We start from the raw sequence: 18,930 nt of genomic DNA, 5'->3' as shown, positions 1-18,930 counted from the left end.
AGCTGAGCAGATTCTCACAGGACCAATACAAAGACCGGATCAAGTACCGGGAGGAAAAGAAATGGACAAACAGAACGAAACAGAGAACCGTAGAACTAAAAACTCAAACAGGAATCCAATCGATAGAGTAAAGAACATAAAACATTCCAGGACTCAACCAAAGCCAAATACAGGTAAAGATGAGGCCGAGAAGCAAATCCACACACCAAGGAAGAGAGGCAGACCATCGGAAGAGGAAGAAGAGGAGGATGATGATGTCTACAGCACACCACTAATCCACCATAGAAATAAAGAACAGAAGCTCACTGACAATCGGGCAGTTACGTCAGATAATCTCCTAGACGTTAGCATTTGTGATACACAGGAACAATTGCCTCCAGTGCTAGAACCAACACCGGAAACACACAGCAGCACCCCTGACATATCACAGAAACCGCAAACCAAGGTTCCCTCGACTTTAAAAATCCCACTTCCAACCAGATCTAACAGGAGGACCAAAATTAATCATACCAAGGAATCTAGACACATCACGGAGTTCTTCACGCCTATCCAGGAACCCCTTAACAGCAGTTCAGACTACAACACCATGGAAAACGCAACCATTAGTTCCTCTTTTTTAGAATTACCCACCATACTGGGGGATCTAACACTGCTGAGACCAGTAATACCGTACTCGGTGAACCACCTAGCACTGCCAGTGATCTCCTCACCTTTGAAACCTCCAATATGACCCACGGGAGAGAGATAAAAAGAGGTAAAAGAGGGGGGAAGAAAACAAAACGCAAACTAACCACTATTCCAAATGGACCATGCAAAAAAGAAAATCTAAGAACAATCTTCAATTTATCATCTTACTCAATAAACAAAGCTGAGGAAACAGTCCTAAGTCAGGGCCTATCTTTTTGCCCCAAGAAACAAGCAAACCTATACGATCTATTTGTAGATTTAAACCATTTCACCCGCAAACTGACACTAAAGAGGTATTTCGCGATGAAGAAGCTTAAAGGTCATCCCATAAAAACGTCTCAAACAAATAGAGAGAGGATTATAGTGGTCAACAATGATGACTTACCAGACATCATTTACAATTCGGAAGAATTGAAAACCAAGAAGTACATACACACCCAATTGCAGAACAGATCCAATTTCTACTAGACAACATACAGAGGACCCTATATAGAATGATTTTTCAACCAGGTTCTGGAGGACTTAAGAAACTTAGAAAGACAAATCCACATCCAGTCTCACCAAACCCGAACAACGAGCCATCAAAAATCTAAAAAACAACCCCACAATAATTATTAAGCCGGCAGACAAAGGCGGGGGGGGGGGGGGGGGGGGGGTCGTAATAATGGATAGAGCAATATACATTAAAGAAGCAGAAAGAATATTGAAGGATACGGAATACTACCACCTGCTGGACCACGATCCAACAGACCTCTATAAGAACAAATTGAAGACCCTCATCACGGAAGCATATGAGGAAGGAATACTGAATGGAGCCGAGAAAGATTTTATACTGATTAAAGATCCAACCATAGCTCACTTTTACCATCTACCTAAAATCCATAAATCCATTAGCAATCCACCTGGTGTTACGCTTGGTGGTATATTCTCCACAGTCAGCACGTGGTGTATATCCTGACGTGAAGGAGGTACACACGCTAGCACAAGGAACCAGGATATCCCCAGTTTAGTGGAGGAGAGGACTGACTCCAACAGGAGATGTGGCGCACAGAGCAGGCGTAGATCCGAACAGCCACAAACAATCCTTTCACTATAGTGGCTCAGCGTAAGGTAGCGCTGAGCACATAAACCATAACTCAGAAGATCAGGACAGGTAACAGAGTGAACGCTTGCTGAACTAGTCACTGCTTAAGTGACAGCAAGCGTCCATAACAAGACAGACTGGAATGAGGCAGCCAATGCGATTGCAGCGGTGGCGTGCCTCACAAGAACAGGACAGAATAGTCGGGAAATAGAGTCAAAGAAGGCAGACGTAATACACACAAATATACAACAGGTATGATTCCCTAGCGTACTACGATTACAGATATCAATGAAACTACAAAGGACTGACTGACATATGTATATATCGGCGATAAACCGATATATGACATAAGCAAGGAACACAAACTAAGAACTGGAGCAGGACTAGTAAGGATTCGCTACTTCTACACAGAAGCGAGCGCAATCCACGCTAGACAACAGGAACAGGACTGACTAGCTAAGCACGGGTGATCACGATACGCGCAACCTACCAAAACGTGCTGGAAACTGACTGACTGAACACAGGATATAAACAGTTTGAGTACGTATATATCAGCGACACTGATGTATCAACGTAGCACGAATACAAGGAAATAACAAACACACTAGTATGCGTATATATTGGCGATGAACCAATATATGATGCAAGACTAGCAAAGTAACAATTACTGATAAACAGAACAGAACTAGGACTCACTGACTCCTACGCAGGAGATCAGTGCAGTCCACATGAATTACATTAGAACTATGAACACAGTCTGGGGCCAGAGCAGCAGCAGCAAGACAGGCTTATGCTGAAGCTATGATAGCCCGTGGAGCCCTGCAGGAAGCAGATCTTTATACTGAGGTCATCCAATGGGAGCAGACATGCAGATTCCCACACAGGTGAATGGTAATTATTAAATCCTGAGCTGGCCAGAACTGCAGAGCCACTGCAGATGGAATCAGCAACTAGTGTGAGTGCAAACCAAACTATGCAAGCAAATGCATGTAATGACATCAAAAACTGCTTGTCTTCAGTAAAACTGCAGCCAGCAGTACATGCTGCAGACATGATCATAATACCTGGCAGACCAATCATATCCGGAATCAACTCTATGTCATCACACCTCTCAGAACTCATAGACCATCATCTGCAGCAAAAAGTTAGAGAACTTCCATCCTTCTTAAAGGACTCCACACAACTACTTAGGGAACTGTGAGAAAACGTGGAAAAGCCGCCGCGGGTGCTCAGAGCAAGGCGGCTGATTCCGCGTCTAACACGGCAGATTGCGTGCATGGACCTGCATCTGAACGCGGAGAAACCGCCGCATCTCCTGAGAACAAGGCGGCGGATTCCGCGTCCGACGCAGCTGGTTACACGCATAGGCCTACATCTGGCAGTGTGGCTGAACGCAGAGGAACCGCCGCATGCTCTGATAGCGGTGCGGCTGGTTCCGCGTTCAGCACAGTGGATGGTTTGCAGCACAGGTCTGGTGTGGCTGGGACTGATAGTCCACACTGGTTCAGAGGGGCGCGCGCGCGCGCGCTGAGAGGCAGAACTTTTATGACAGCCAGAAGGGAGTCAGCTGACCAAGCCGGTCAGCTGACAATTCCACCACTTCCCATTGGTCCAGCACTTAGGGGAGGCGCTGGAGAGCGCCTTGCTATATATACTAGGTGCTGGTCATTCTCTGGTATCTGCCGTTGCGATCACTACGTGGAAGCACTCAGACCTTTTGTCAGAATCTGTGTTATTCTTTAGACCAGTTCCAGGGTGTTGATGATCACGGACCTCACACCCCAGATTAGGAATACTGTGTATTATCTGTGTTATTCTTTAGACTAGTTCCAGGGTGTTGATGACTACTGAGCTCACACCCAAGACTAGGAATTAGCTTTACCATCCTGTTATATCTTCAGACTAGTTCCAGGGTGTTGATGATCAAGGAGCTCACACCTTTAGACTAGACAATTGTATATTATTTGCTATAACCTCTCTTCTGACCTCTGATTTGGTACTTCGCTATTTCTGATACTCCGTTGCCAAACCTTGCCTGCCTTAAGATTCCGTATCAGTCTCTTCCTTCTGTATCTGATCTGTCTGTCTGTTGTCGACCTGGCTTGTCCGACCTCGAGAACTATCTCCTCTGTTTAGAGATAGTTCACAGATCAGTAAGTGGCATCCTTCTATTGGTGTCACTCACACTCTGGTGCTTCCCTCTCCCAGTCTGACTCCTCCCCACGGGAGAGTCTCAGTCTGTTGAAAGGTACTACTCCAGCAGTATTCCTTACTGCCTTGTACCTGTCCTCCTGGTATTGTTCTCAAAGTATTACTGTTGCACCAAACACTCATATCTCTCAGGTGTCCAGAGGTTAGTAATATATCTGATTATCGGTGATACTGCAGATCATCAATAATCGGGTATATATCTGTATTCTTGGTGATACTGCAGATCACCAATAATCAGACCCTCTCTGTGTTACACCGATCATTACAGGAACTCACTAAGATACCCTGGGAGGAAGGATATAAATGGGTAACACTTGATGTGTCCGCATTGTACTCGAACATTCACCACAAAATAGGCCTAAAATCGGTATGGCATTTCCTACAGAAGGACCAAAACATGCCACAGAAACAAAAAATATTTCTTATCAACTCAATTGCATTTATTCTCACACACAACTATTTCTCGTTTATGTATTGCACTTACTTACAGAAACGGGGGACAGCTATGAGGTTCGAGCCTAGCTCCCAGTTATGCTAATTTAACAATGGGCCTCCTTGAACACCTATTAATAGAACGGAACAACCCCTTTACCCCCAACATCGTCTATTATCGAAGATATATTGATGACCTGATCCTGATCTGGAAGGGAGACACAACCTCAATAAGTGATTTTGTGAGTCATATGAACAACAATGACTGGGGAGTTTCCTTTACCTCGAACTACAATGATAAGGAAATCGCATACCTGGATGTAGTCCTATGCGCAGAAGAGGGTGAAATAAGATCTAAGAATCACTTTAAGACGGTCGACTCTAATGCATACATAGATTATAAGAGCAGCCATCATAGACCATGGAGAAACAATATCCCCTATGGACAGTGCTAAGAATAAGCATGCAATCCAATGTTCATATGCAAACAAAGACACTTGAAAACAAAAAAAACATGAATGTGTTGCATTTCTACAAGAAAATATTTGGATTTTGTAGTGTGAAAGAGCGCTGCCTGTCTCATGGATCTGAATCAATCTGTTTACATTTCCTCCACAGTGGTCTACCTTTTAGGTCACACACATAAATCTGTTTAAATGAATATTCTATTTACCTTTGAGAAATCTTTCTACTGCCTGCTTATTGTAATAGATAGGGAAATAAGGAAGTATGGTTATTCCTGCAGTCATCAAATATTTCTATTTCATAGCTTCAGATGCATGATGGAACTGGTAGAGGCATCTTAACTATTAAAAATATATATAAAGACATAGCACAAATTTGAGGGAGTTCCAGGCTTTTCTGCCATAGTGCTGGGGTATGTAATAACTGTTTAAATATATGTAGTATAATTTGCCTACCTTATGAAAGGAGACTTTACTCGATAAAGGCGTCAAATAGATTTATTGGTAAAAGCACTTCGGACAACGCGTTTCACGGCACAAACCGCTTCCTCAGGTCAAAATAGGGTGCTTTAAATGAATAAAAATGGACACTCAGCATACCGTAAAATAATACCAACATGATAAGCAAGGGGATAGGGCAGAGACAAGGGGTATCAATAACAGTTGTATGTACATGATAAATGCAGAGAGTGAATAGGAACATTTATAAATATATATGAGACCGGTATGCCTCCAAATACATATGCCGAAAGGAGGATAACAATTAAAATACAACAATAATAAAAAAAAAAAATTACAGTAAAAATTACAAAACATCTTTCGTGTCTCTACTTAAACCTAGTTTAAAACAAAAATTACTTACTTACTTACTTACTGCAGGACAACTCAGGTGCCGTGTGGTTGGGCAAGTGGCCTGTAGTGCGCTGCTCCACATAATGAATAGATGCAGTGGAATATATACCAGAAAACGTCTCCCAGTTAATATGTATGCCTCTGTGGGGCACAGATGTAAGCTAAAGGGTCCCCATAGATCAAATTACCACGGAATGTGGCTGGGTACCTAGTGGACTAATGTCTCTTACCTTGCGTGCCGGTATGGAGAGCCTGGGCGCCAAACCGTTTGAAAGGTGAGCGCTCCTAGAAATAGTCCCTCTGTAAGTGTCAGGGCCGGGGTGGAAGTCACATGGACGTGAACAGGGAGGGTGGCCGCGCTGCGTCATGGGGGAGTGGTCAGCGATCGCATATGCCGTAGTCTGCGTATAATGCGTGGATATGGTACGCGTTGTTAAGGTCGCATGCCAGGAACATAGATGGAGCGGAGTGGATAGCACATTGCAGCATGATAGACGGGAACAGAGCAGGGAATGGAGACGGCTATGTGTGACGTCATACGCGGGTACGGTGCAAGCTCCGAGCTGCCATTCGGCCATGTTTGATGATGGCACATTGTATGAGAAAATCTAAGTATGGTGGGGAGTCAAGATATAAATGACAGGATAAAAAGGAGAAGGCGTAACCAGTATTCTAGGCGGGGGGAATATCTAATAACTGAAAGGTGTTTCCCTGAATTGCTCGAGGGGCAAGATGGAACGCATCATAAGAAAACGGAAGTCCATCATTATGGAACTACAGCCACAAATAACAGCAATAAAAACTGATTCAATACAATAAGACAAATGAATACAAATCATTTTCACACATACTTCATAATAAAATCACTAAATTTGAATTAGATGTTTCTGAAAGCAAACTAGGCAAATTGAATAGAGACAGGAACATATACCTACAAAACAAACAGATAATTTTTAATAAAAGAGCACCCAGACCTCCCAAACACACCCCCCCATATCCACCACAGGCCCAAACATTGATCCCGAAGACTCAGACCAACACAGATGGGGCACCAACAGAACATTTTCCAACCTTAGTCCCCGGACCACAGAGGAAGAAAATGGAGAGGAGATATTCCTACAAAGGACCAATACAAAGACCGGATCAAGTACCGGGAGGAAAAGAAACGGACAAATGGAACGAAACAGAGAACCGTAGAACTAAAAACTCAAACAGGAATCCAATCGATAGAGTAAAGAACATAGAACATTCCAGGACCCAACCAAAGCCAAATACAGGTAAAGATGGGGCCGAGGAGCAAATCCACACATCAAGGAAGAGAGGCAGACCCTCGGAAGAGGAAGAAGGAGGATGATGATGTCTACAGCACACCACTAATCCACCATAGAAATAAAGAACAGAAGCTCACTGACAATCGGCCAGTTACGTCAGATGATCTCCTAGACCTTAGCATTTATGATACACAGGAACATTTGCCTCCAGTGTTAGAACCAACACCAGAAACACACAGCAGAACCCCTGACATATCACATAAACCGCAAACCAAGGCCCCCTCGACTTCGAAAATCCCACTTCCAACCAGATCTAACAGGAGGACCAAAATTAATCAGACCAAAGAATTTAGACACATCACGGAGTTCTTCACTCCTACCCAGGAACCCCTTAACAGCAGTTCAGACTACAACACCATGGAAAATGCAACCACCAGTTCCTCTTTTTTAGAATTACCCACCATACTGGGGGATCTAACACCGCTGAGACCAGTAATACCGTACTCGGTGAACCACCTAGCACCGCCAGTGATCTCCTCACCTTTTAAACCTCCAATAGGACCCACGGGAGACAGAAAAAAAAGAGGTAAAAGAGGGGGAAGAAAACCAAACGCAAACTAACCACTATTCCAAATGGACCACACAAAAAAGAAAATCTAAGAACAATCTTCAATGTATTATCTTACTCAATAAACAAAGCTGAGGAAACAGTCCTAAGTCAGGGCCTATCTTTTTGCCCCAACAAACAAGCAAACCTATCCGATCTATTTGTAGAATTAAACCATTTCACCCGCAAACTGACGCTAAAGAGGTATTTCGCGATGAAGAAGCTTAAAGGTCATCCAATAAAAACGTCTCAAACAAATGGAGAGAGGATTATAGTGGTCAACAATGATGACTTACCAGACATCATTTACAATTCGGAAGAATTGAAAACCGAGAAGTACATACACACCCAATTGCGGAACAGATCCAATTTCACCCGACAACATAGAGGACCCTATATAGAAGGATTTTACAACCAGGTTCTGGAGGACTTCAGAAACTTAGAAAGAAACAAATCCACATCCAATCTCACCAAACCCGAACAACGAGCCATCAAAAATCTATAAAACAACTCCACAATCATTATTAAACCGGCAGACAAAGGCGGGGGGGGGGGGGGGGGGGTCGTAATAATGGATAGAGCAAAATACATTAAAGAAGCAGAAAGAATATTGAAGGATATGGAATACTACCACCTGCTGGACCACAATCCAACAGACATCTATAAGAACGAGTTGAAGACCCTCATCAAGGAAGCATATGAGGAAGGAATACTGAATGGAGCCGAGAAAGATTTTATACTGATTAAAGATTTAACCATAGCTCACTTTTACCATCTACCTAAAATCCATAAATTCATTAGCAATCCACCTGGCAGACCAATCATATCCAGAATCAACTCTATGTCATCACACCTCTCAGAACTCATAGACCATCATCTGCAGCAAAAAGTTAGAGAACTTCCATCCCTCTTAAAGGACTCCACACAACTACTTAGGGAACTCACTAAGATACCCTGGGAGGAAGGATATAAATGGTTAACACTTGATGTGTCCGCATTGTACTCGAACTTTCACCACAAAATAGGCCTAAAATCGGTATGGCATTTCCTACAGAAGGACCAAAACATGCCACAGAAACAAAAAATATTTCTTATCAACTTAATTGTATTTATTCTCACACACAACTATTTCTCGTTTATGGATTGCACTTACTTACAGAAACGGGGGACAGCTATGGGGTCGAGCCTAGCTCAACGTTATGCTAATTTAACAATGGGCCTCATTGAACACCTATTAATAGAACGTAACAACCCTTTTACCCCCAACATCGTCTATTATCGAAGATATATTGATGACCTGATCCTGATCTGGAAGGGAGACACAACCTCAATAAGTGATTTTGTGAGTCATATGAACAATGACTGGGGAATTTACTTTACCTCGAACTACAATGATAAGGAAATCGCATACCTGGATGTAGTCCTATGCGCAGAAGAGGGTGAAATAAGATCTAAGAATCACTTTAAGACGGTTGACTGTAATGCATACATAGATTATAAGAGCAGCCATCATAGACCATGGAGAAACAATATCCCCTATGGACAGTTACTAAGAATAAGAAAGAATTGCTCAGATCTAAAATCATTTGACACACAAGCAAAGATCCTCACAAACAAATTCAAAGAAAAGAATTTTCCAAGGAAGCTCACCACCGCAGCTAGAATAGAAAATGGGCAAGAATGACGGAGAGATCAAAACTTTTGATAGAAAAAGAAAAAACCGAAGACACAGAAGAGTCACATAATCATACCAACTTTATTACAAGGTTCTCCAGTGATCACGTATCGGTGAGAAAAATATTGACGAAACACTGGTCACTTTTAAAGGATGACCCCTTCTTGAAGAAAGAAATCAGAGAAAAACCTCATTGCACCTTCAGAAGGGCAAAAACTCTAAAGAATAAATTAGCCCCTAGCAAACTGAAGGGTCGAGAAGCATATATCAACCTTAAACATCCGGACCCCCAAGGAGCCCAGAGATGCAAACAGAGAGGCTGCCTATGCTATCAGAAGATTAAAAATGACCAAAAAACATTCAAATCAACCGCCACAGGAGATGTCTTCAACATCACAGATAGAATGTATTGTTCATCCACCTTTGTTATATATCTCCTCACATGCATATATGGTCTACAATATGTAGGTCGAACGACCCAATTACTCAAAACTAGATGGGGACAGCATAGAAAGAACATCAGTAAAGGATACATCAAACATGGATTGTCCAGGCATTGCAAGGATTTACATAACCAGGAACATACTGGGATTGAAATATGCCCCATAGAACACATAGCAGCCCATGTACAGAACAGGAATGAGAAGCTGAAAGCGAGAGAGATGTACTGGCTGTTCAAACTCAGGACCCTCCAACCAGAAGGGCTCAATATAGGTCTAGAACATAATCTGTAAACTATTCGTCTCTGAGCCCACATCATTCCATCCCACAGCCTACTCTTACCCCCCCCCCCCATACCCCTTCCCCCCCCCATTTTTCCCCCTAAACCTCCGTCCACCCCCTTACCCTTCCCTACCCCCCCTCCTCTATCTGGGGTTGTCCCCTCCCCATCGGGCTCCCACTCTTCCCTAAACCCCCCGCCCTTCCCTCCTACCAAAACACCAAAGTACCGCCTATACCTTATCTGAGGTCAGGCATCTAGTACACACCAAGTAAAGATAACCACATATACACTTTTAAATCGATTATTCTTATTCAGATTACTTATATTCCTGAAATCACCTACATATTATATTAACCGTTATAAATAATGTATTTTGTATTTTTTACGCAAGTGTACATAATTTTACGATATGTGATCTTTTATGATCTTTGGTTAACTAGGTAGGTTATTTACCCAGAAATACGGTGAACATGTGTCCCCCTCCGTTCATCCGTCCTCTCAGTACCCCATCTCTCCTCATCCCTACAATATTTATCATCAGAGAACCATGAGAGATGGACATTATATGTTTAATAGAATCTATATGTTTAATAGAATCTGCATTATATATTTAATAGAATCTGTCTATTCTTCACTATACTAGTGGTTTCTGCTTTTCCTCCGAAATACCACAGGATGGCAACACTCATTGTCTATAACCAGTTGCCACTTAAATTCTATCCCTCAACCTGATTCAGGGACACACCTTTCAGTTATTAGATATCCCCCCCGCCTAGAATACTGGTTACGCCTTCTCCTTTTTATCCTGTCATTTATATCTTGACTCCCTACCATACTTAGATCTTCCCACACAATGTGCCCTCATCAAACATGGCCGAATGGCAGCTCGGCGCATGCGCCGTACCCGCGTATAACGTCACACATAGCCATCTCCATTCCCTGCTCTGTTCCCATCTATCATGCTCCAATGTGCTATCCACTCCGCTCCATCTATGTTCCTCCTGGCATGCGACCATAACAACGCGTACCATATTTACGCATTATACGCAGACTACGGCATATGCGATCGCTGACCACTCCCCCATGATGCAGCGCGGCCCCCCTCCCTGTTCACGTGACTTCCAGCCTGGCCCTGACACTTACAGAGGGACTATTTCTAGGAGCGCTCACCTTTCAAATGGTTTGGCGCCCAGGCTCTCCATACCGGCACGCAAGGTAAGAGACATTAGTCCACTAGGTACCCAGCCACATTCCGTGGTAATTTGATCTGTGGGGACCCTTTAGCTCACATCTGTGCCCCACAGTATTACAAGTGGTATCACTAGTATAGAATACTGTAGGTGTTATCCAGAGTTTCTCTTTAAAATAATTGCTCTGTAATTTTTTTTAGCCAATATTCCCCCCTTTCATATGTTACATGGTTAAGGAATTCCTGGGGGGAGGTGAGGTGTGACCAAAAAGTAAGAGGGGCTAAATGTGACATATATAGAGTGTCAGTGTCAAGGCTGCATGAACCACAGTGACAGGAGGGTGTGAAAGCCTCTCCCACTCCTGCTCATGCAGAGGGGCATGCAATTGGCTGACTGGCAATGAATAAACAATGCACACTATGCCAGGAAGGAGGCTTTTGATGTGTTGGCGGGCCGGAGGCACCTGGAGTCCCATCACAAGGCCCTGTATCATGAAGCCCTTAAAGAGGAACGTAATGAGGAGTGGTCCCTAGAGTGGTCCCTAGAGCCCAGGGGGATCATTCTGCTAGGGACCATATAAAAATTTTAAATATTCCTTATGGAGAGGGAGTTGTGTGTATTTCAGGGGGGGGGGGGGGGTCCTCCGTATCACTCCAGTACCTGGGGACATTAGTTAATACAATATAAAGACTATCATTAGGGAATCCTGATGCCTGTAGATCAAGATTTAAGAAAAGAAAGCTAGAGAAGGGGGAGGGGGTGAGAAGAAAAGAAAAAATCAAGGGGTGTAGGGAGGAAAAGAAAGAAAGAAAGAGAAGGGTTTGGGGCACCCTGCCAGAGCCAAGCCTCCATCCTACTGATCAGACTATGCAACTATCAAAGCTGCAGTAAAAGTGAACATCCAGGGGTTAAAGACTCAGGTAAGTAGTATTGCGTCCCTATACTCTTGGGTTTCTGTAAATATGTGCCAGTGCACCCAGGTCTTATTGTGGGCCTCTTCTCTGCCATGTATAGCGTGTGTCATGCTTTCCATTTGGCTGATTAGCTGAATCTCATTGAGCCACTCTGGGATAGTGTTGGGGTGAACACCTAGATGTTCGGGTTCGAGAACGTTCGCCGAACATCGCCGCGATGTTCGGGTGTTCGCGCCAAACTCCGAACATAATGGAAGTCAATGGGGACCCGAACTTTCGTGCTTTGTAAAGCTTCCTTACATGCTACATACCCCAAATTAGCAGGGTATGTGCACCTTGGGAGTGGGTACAAGAGGTAAAAAAATATTTGAAAAAGAGCTTATAGTTTTTGAGAAAATTGATTGTAAAGTTTCAAAGGAAAAACTGTCTTTTAAATGCGGAAAATGTCATGTTTCTTTGCACAGGTAACATGCTTTTTACCGCCATGCAGTCATAAATGTAATAAAGAGAAGAGGTTCCATAAACAGGGACGGGGATTTAAAAGATTTTACAATGGGCAAACACTGACTAAATCATTTATACATAATTATTGTAAAAATGAAGCACTTTTTTTTATTACTTTCCACTTAAGTGGAAAGTAATAAAAAAAAGTGCTTCATTTTTACAATAATTATGTATAAATGATTTAGTCAGTGTTTGCCCATTGTAAAATCTTTTAAATCCCCGATTTACATTCTGACATTTATTACATGGTAACATTTTTACTGTTGGCAGGTGATGTAGCTGCTCCATGCTTTTTTGGCAGTTGGAAACAGCTGAAAACAGCTATTTCCCACAATGCAACAAGGTTGACAGACAGGAAACTGCCAGGAGTGCCACGGTCCTCAGAGTTTCTTGTTGGAGGAGTTTCACCTCAATATCAGTCATACAGCACCCCCTGATGGTCTGTTTGTGAAAAGGAATAGATTTCTCATGTAAAAGGGGGTATCAGCTACTGATTGGGATAAAGTTCAATTCTTGGTTGGAGTTTCTCTTTAAAGAACAAGCGACACCTATGCTAACCTAGAATTAAAAAAACACATATATAAGTAGATAAATACTACTTCCACTTACATAACAGATGTATTGTGCTATCCACGTAATGATTCCTGTGAATTTTATAAAGGAAAAGCAGTAAATCCTATTCTAGGCAGTGGCCATCTTGCCAAGCGAATGCTGACATCATATCCTCCCTGACTCTTGTTTCCCCCCCCTCCCTTCTCTTGCTCATTGTGTATTCATTAGCTGCCCTCCTCCCAGAGTCTTCAGACACTCCCACTAAGATGTATACTAACAACTGCACTGTCTTTTTTTTATTTACACATCCAATCACTAAGTCACCTCAGTCCTCAGCCTTGCTTGTAAACACAAGTAATCAGAAAAAGCAGAAAACGTTTTGCAAGTTTTGAATGCAGGATTAGCATCTTTATCAGTTGCTGTTGAAATTTAATTTTTATGTGGTGACAATACCGCTTTAAGGGAAGACACACTCAAAGCAGAGCCGGATCTTCAACCAGGCAAACTAATCAACTGCTTGTGGGCCCCAGGAGGTCAAAAGGGCCCTATAAAGAGGTCTTGCCTCTGTTCATGTAGTCCTTTAGTAACTCTTTCAGTCTTTAAAAAAGAGATCTCTACAGCAATTCTCTTCTACAAAGTTAAGAAGCAGGCACACACAGAGTTACCCCCCACCCCTCTGTAACGATCGGTGGGCGCAGAGAGTATCTGATTTACCGGTGATCTGCAGTATCGCCGGAAATACAGATATATACCAGATTATAAGTGATCTGCAGTCTCACCGATAATCCGATATACAAACTAACCTCTGTTCGCCTGAGTAGAGTGTAGTGTGTTGGTGTAACAGTAACACTAGGAGGCCTAGGCCTCAGTGCAGCAAGGAGAACTGCACGTATTCCTTCTGCAGACCTGAGCTCTCCAAGACGGGAGGAGTCAGACTGACAGTAGGAAGGAAAGTCCGAGAGTGACACTCAGGAAGAAGTGTCACTAACAGGACTGGGAACCGCCTCCAATCGTGAGGTCGGTTCTCGAGGTCAGACAAGCCAGGTCGTACACACACGGACAGATAAAGTACAAATACAGTAGGCAAAGGCGGAGTCAAAGTACAGGCAGGGTTCGGCAACGGGGTATCAGATATATCGGGGTACAAAATCAGGAGGCAGAAACAGAGTCTTGGAACGAGCCGAGGTTCGGCAACAGAGTATCAGAAATATCGAGGTACAAGGTCAGAGTTCAGGAGGATAGTCGAGGCAGGCAAAAGTCATAACATATAATCACAATCAAACTAGTACTTTAGCTATCAAATATCTAGCTAAGTGTAGGATTACAGCTCCAGCTGGTCCCGGCACACTTCAGGATCTGACTACGGATCTGGGTGCTCCCACGTATGTGATCGCACGCCAGACAAAGAGCAAGTGAACAACCAGCAGTATATATACTCTAGGACCTTTCCAGGACCTCCCTAATTGCTGGTCCAATGAGAGCAGTGGAATTTGTCAGCTGACCCAGCTGGTCAGCCGACACCCTTCTAACTGTTATTTAAACTCTGCCTTTCTGCTCGCGCGCGTGTAAGTCTGAATCTTGGTGGACTATCAGTCCCAGCCACACCAGTACTGTCATGCAATGTATCTAGTGCGGGGGCCGCCTCTGATGCGGATTCCGCCGCACTGCCTATGCGGCATGCAGCGTTTTTTCCGCGTTGTGACGCCATGCTGGACGCGGAAACAGCCGCCTCACCTTGAGAGACGGCGGCATTTCCGCGTTTCCTTACAGTACCCCCCCCCCGAGGAGTGGACTCCGGACAACTCCTACCAGGTTTCTCGGGATGTAAGGCATGAAACTCCCTTCTTAACTCGTCTGCATGCATGCGTGAACCCGGTACCCATTGTCTCTCCTCAATGCCGTACCCTTTCCAATGTACGAGGTACTGAACCGAGTTTTGAACCGTGCGGGAATCTAAAATCTTTTCCACTTCATATTCAGGTTGGGCATCTACTAACACAGGAGGAGGAGGAGTGGGACCCACCTGGACTGCGGGTTTAAGAAGTGATACGTGGAAGGACCTCACTCCCCGCATGCTGGTGGGAAGATCAACGATATATGTGACCTCGTTGATCTTCCTAGCAACCGGGAATGGACCCACGAACCTGGGACCAAGTTTGTCAGAAGGTTGTCTCAGGGTCAAGTGACGTGTAGATACCCAGACCAAGTCCCCTGGTCTGAACCTCCACTCCACTGAGCGTTTTTTGTCAGCTTGACCCTTCTGACTCAAAAACGCCTTTTGTAAACTATCTCTCACCGTGCGCCAAATGTCTTTAAAAGACCTCTGCCAGGCCTCCAGAGCTGGAAACGGGGTGGAGGCCACTGGAAATGGTGAGAACTTGGGCAATTTTCCAGACACAACCTGGAACGGAGAGAATCCGGTGGAAGAGCTTTTCAAATTATTTTGTGCGAACTCCGCGAAGGGCAGAAATTTAACCCAGTCGCTCTGCGTCTCCGCAACGTAGCACCTCAAAAATTGCTCCAATGACTGGTTGATTCTCTCCGTTTGCCCATTGGTCTGTGGGTGGTAGCCCGATGAAAATGACAGCTTCATGCCCATCTGTTGGCAGAATGCCCTCCAGAATCTAGAAACGAACTGGACTCCCCGATCCGACACTATGTTCTCCGGAATGCCGTGCAGCCGGAAGACATGTGTAATAAACAAGTCGGCCAATTCCTGGGCTGAAGGGAGTCCTTTCAAGGGCACGAAATGGGCCATTTTACTGAAGCGGTCGACTACCACCCAAATGACCGACATACCTTCTGACTTGGGAAGTTCGCCCACAAAATCCATGGACAAATGAGTCCATGGCTCACTCGGGGTGGGTAAAGGCTGCAAGGTACCCACAGGTGCCAGCCGGGAGGGTTTACTCTTAGCGCAAACTGCACACTCCCTAACGAACTCCTTGCAGTCTGCTGCTAAAGAAGGCCACCAGGCACACCTGGATACTAGATCCTGAGTTCTAGATGCCCCAGGGTGTCCCGCATTCTTGTGAGAATGAAACATCTGCAAAGTGCGGAGACGAAAGGGTAGGGGTACAAACATCACCCCTTCAGGTTTCCCTTCGGGGACATCCTGCTGAAAAGGCCTCAGGGTCTCTGTCCAGTCCTCCCAAGTCTCAGCTGCCGCTAACACTAGCCTCTGTGGGATAATGGACTCTGGGGCAGGAGGCTCGGCTGTCTCTGGCTCAAAGCATCTGGACAGAGCATCTGCCTTAACGTTCTTGCTGCCCGGGGTGTATGTAATCAGGAACCTGAACCTCGAAAAAAATAACGACCATCGAGCCTGACGGGGACTTAACCTCTTAGCCCCCTCGATGTATTCCAGGTTTTTGTGATCGGTGTATACCGTAATCATATGCTCTGCTCCTTCCAGCCAATGACGCCACTCCTCAAAGGCAAGTTTAATGGCAAGGAGCTCTCTGTTGCCTATATCGTAGTTTCTCTCTGCCGGAGAGAACCTACGAGAGAAATAGGCACAGGGATGTAATCTTCCCTGCAACCCTGATCGCTGAGACAGCACAGCCCCTACCCCGACCTCTGAGGCGTCCACCTCAACAATAAAGGGGTAAGAAGTGTCAACGTGCCTCAGAATGGGTGCTGAGCAAAACAAGTCTTTCAGAGTGGAGAATGCTCGTAGAGCTTCTGGAGTCCAGTGGTTAGTATCTGCCCCTTTTTTTGTAAGACTGGTGAGGGGTGAAATGACCGTGGAATACCCCTTTATGAACCTTCTGTAATAGTTCGCAAAGCCTAAGAACCGCTGTAAAGATTTTAACCCCACGGGTTGGGGCCACTCTAACACAGCAGAGACTTTGGCGGGATCCATACACAGGCCCGTGGTGGAAATAATGTAACCCAGAAAGGCGACAGATGTTACTTCGAAAATACATTTCTCAAGTTTAGCGTATAACGAGTTTTGTCTTAGTTTGCTGAGTACAAATTTCACATGCGTTCTGTGCTCAGAGAGGTTGTTGGAGAAAACAAGTATATCGTCTAGATAGACCAGCACGAATCTCCCCAACACCTCTCTGAAGACCTCGTTGATGAGTTCCTGGAAAACGGCCGGGGCATTACATAACCCAAAGGGCATCACTAGGTACTCGTAATGCCCGTCTGGCGTGTTAAAGGCCGTTTTCCACTCATCACCCTTTCTTATGCGTACCAGGTTGTACGCGCCCCGTAAATCCAGTTTTGAGAAGATCTTGGCGTCTGTGACCTGCGTAAATAAATCGTCTATCAGGGGTAACGGATATCGGTTCTTTACCGTGATTTTATTCAGTCCCCGGTAATCGATACAGGGCCGCAGGCCCCCGTCTTTCTTTTTAACGAAAAAGAAACCTGCTCCAGCAGGCGATCGGGACGGACGAATGAAACCCTTGGCTAAATTCTCACGGATATATTCTTGCATGGCCAACTTTTCTGGCCCAGATAAATTGTACAGATGACCCCGAGGAGGCATACAACCAGAACGGATATCTATGGGGCAATCAAAAGAGCGATGTGGGGGTAATTTGTCTGCTGCCTTGGGACAGAACACATCAGAATATTCTAAATATTGCTCAGGTACCCCTTGTACATGAACCCTGGTTTGGCCCAGTGTCACCTTCCCTAAACATTGCTGAAAGCAGCGTGCTGACCAAGAAACCAGTTGGCCGGTGGCCCAATCGATGTGCGGAGAATGAAGGTGCAACCATGGCATGCCGAGTATAATGGTGGAAGTAGACATATGCAACACAAAGAATTGTAATTTTTCCCAGTGCAGAACCCCTATGGTGACTCCCACCTCTGGTGTCTGAGACAGTGGGTGACTCCCTTGCAGAGGAGAGTCATCCACTGCCGTAACCTGGATGGGTGGTTGTACAGGTGTGAGTGGGATACCCAATTTCTTAGCAAACTCAAAATCCATAAAATTTGCCGCGGAGCCTGAATCGATAAAGGCTTCCGTGACCTCGGTTTTATCTTCCCACGTAATGGTGCAGGGAAGAAGCAACCGTTTTTCTTCTAAGGGTAAAAGTCGGACGCCCAGGGTGTTACCCCCTACCACTCCCAGGCGGTAGCGTTTTCCCGGCTTATTAGGGCAGTTTCGTACTATATGCCCCCCTTCAGCGCAATACAGACACAGCTGTTCGGTCATTCTCCGTCTTCGCTCCACCTGGGTCAATTTTGACCGACCAATCTGTATTGGCTCGGATGGAAGCAAGACCGGAGAAGACGAAACAGTAGGAGGTGGAATCACTGGGGCTGTGGCGTAAGACACCCCTCTGACACGGGAACTACCCCTGGTCTGCCTTTGGTAGCCCAGCCTGCGGTCGATCCGGATGGCCGCTGAGATGGCCTCATCGACTGTTCTGGGTTCGGGCTGACTTAACATCATGTCAGAGACCTCATCGGACAGCCCTGACAAGAAACAATCTAACAGGGCATGAGTGTCCCACCTGGCCGTAACTGACCACCTCCTAAACTCGGCCGCGTAATCTTCGACCGGACCTTCGCCTTGACGCAATAGCTTGAGCTTCCGCTCAGAAGTCGAGGCAAGGTCTGGATCGTCGTAAATTACCGCCATAGCCTTAAAGAATTCCTCTACAGAGGTAAGCGCTTTGTCTCCGGTGGGCAGGCTATATGCCCATGACTGGGAGTCGCCGGACAACAAAGTTTTAATAAACGTGACCCTCTGGGTCTCAGTACCCGAAGATTGGGGTCTCAACTCAAAATAGGAAAATACTC

At 45.0% G+C, this 18,930-nt stretch overlaps 1 long non-coding RNA gene across 1 annotated transcript in view; it reads right to left on the bottom strand.

Moving 5' to 3' along the window:
• Positions 1 to 18,930, bottom strand: part of LOC137522638 (uncharacterized) — a 140,611-nt gene that overhangs the window by 94,307 nt on the left and 27,374 nt on the right. Inside the window, exon 2 of the long non-coding RNA XR_011022370.1 lies at positions 5,335 to 5,445. This is a non-coding gene — a long non-coding RNA (uncharacterized lncRNA). The remainder of the gene's footprint in view (positions 1 to 5,334; positions 5,446 to 18,930) is intronic.

Source organism: Hyperolius riggenbachi, chromosome 6 (assembly GCF_040937935.1).
Source record: "Hyperolius riggenbachi isolate aHypRig1 chromosome 6, aHypRig1.pri, whole genome shotgun sequence".
Taxonomy (NCBI): domain Eukaryota; kingdom Metazoa; phylum Chordata; class Amphibia; order Anura; family Hyperoliidae; genus Hyperolius; species Hyperolius riggenbachi.
The sequence above is the reverse complement of the archived record's forward strand: the minus strand, read 5'-3'. Positions and strand labels throughout refer to the sequence as shown.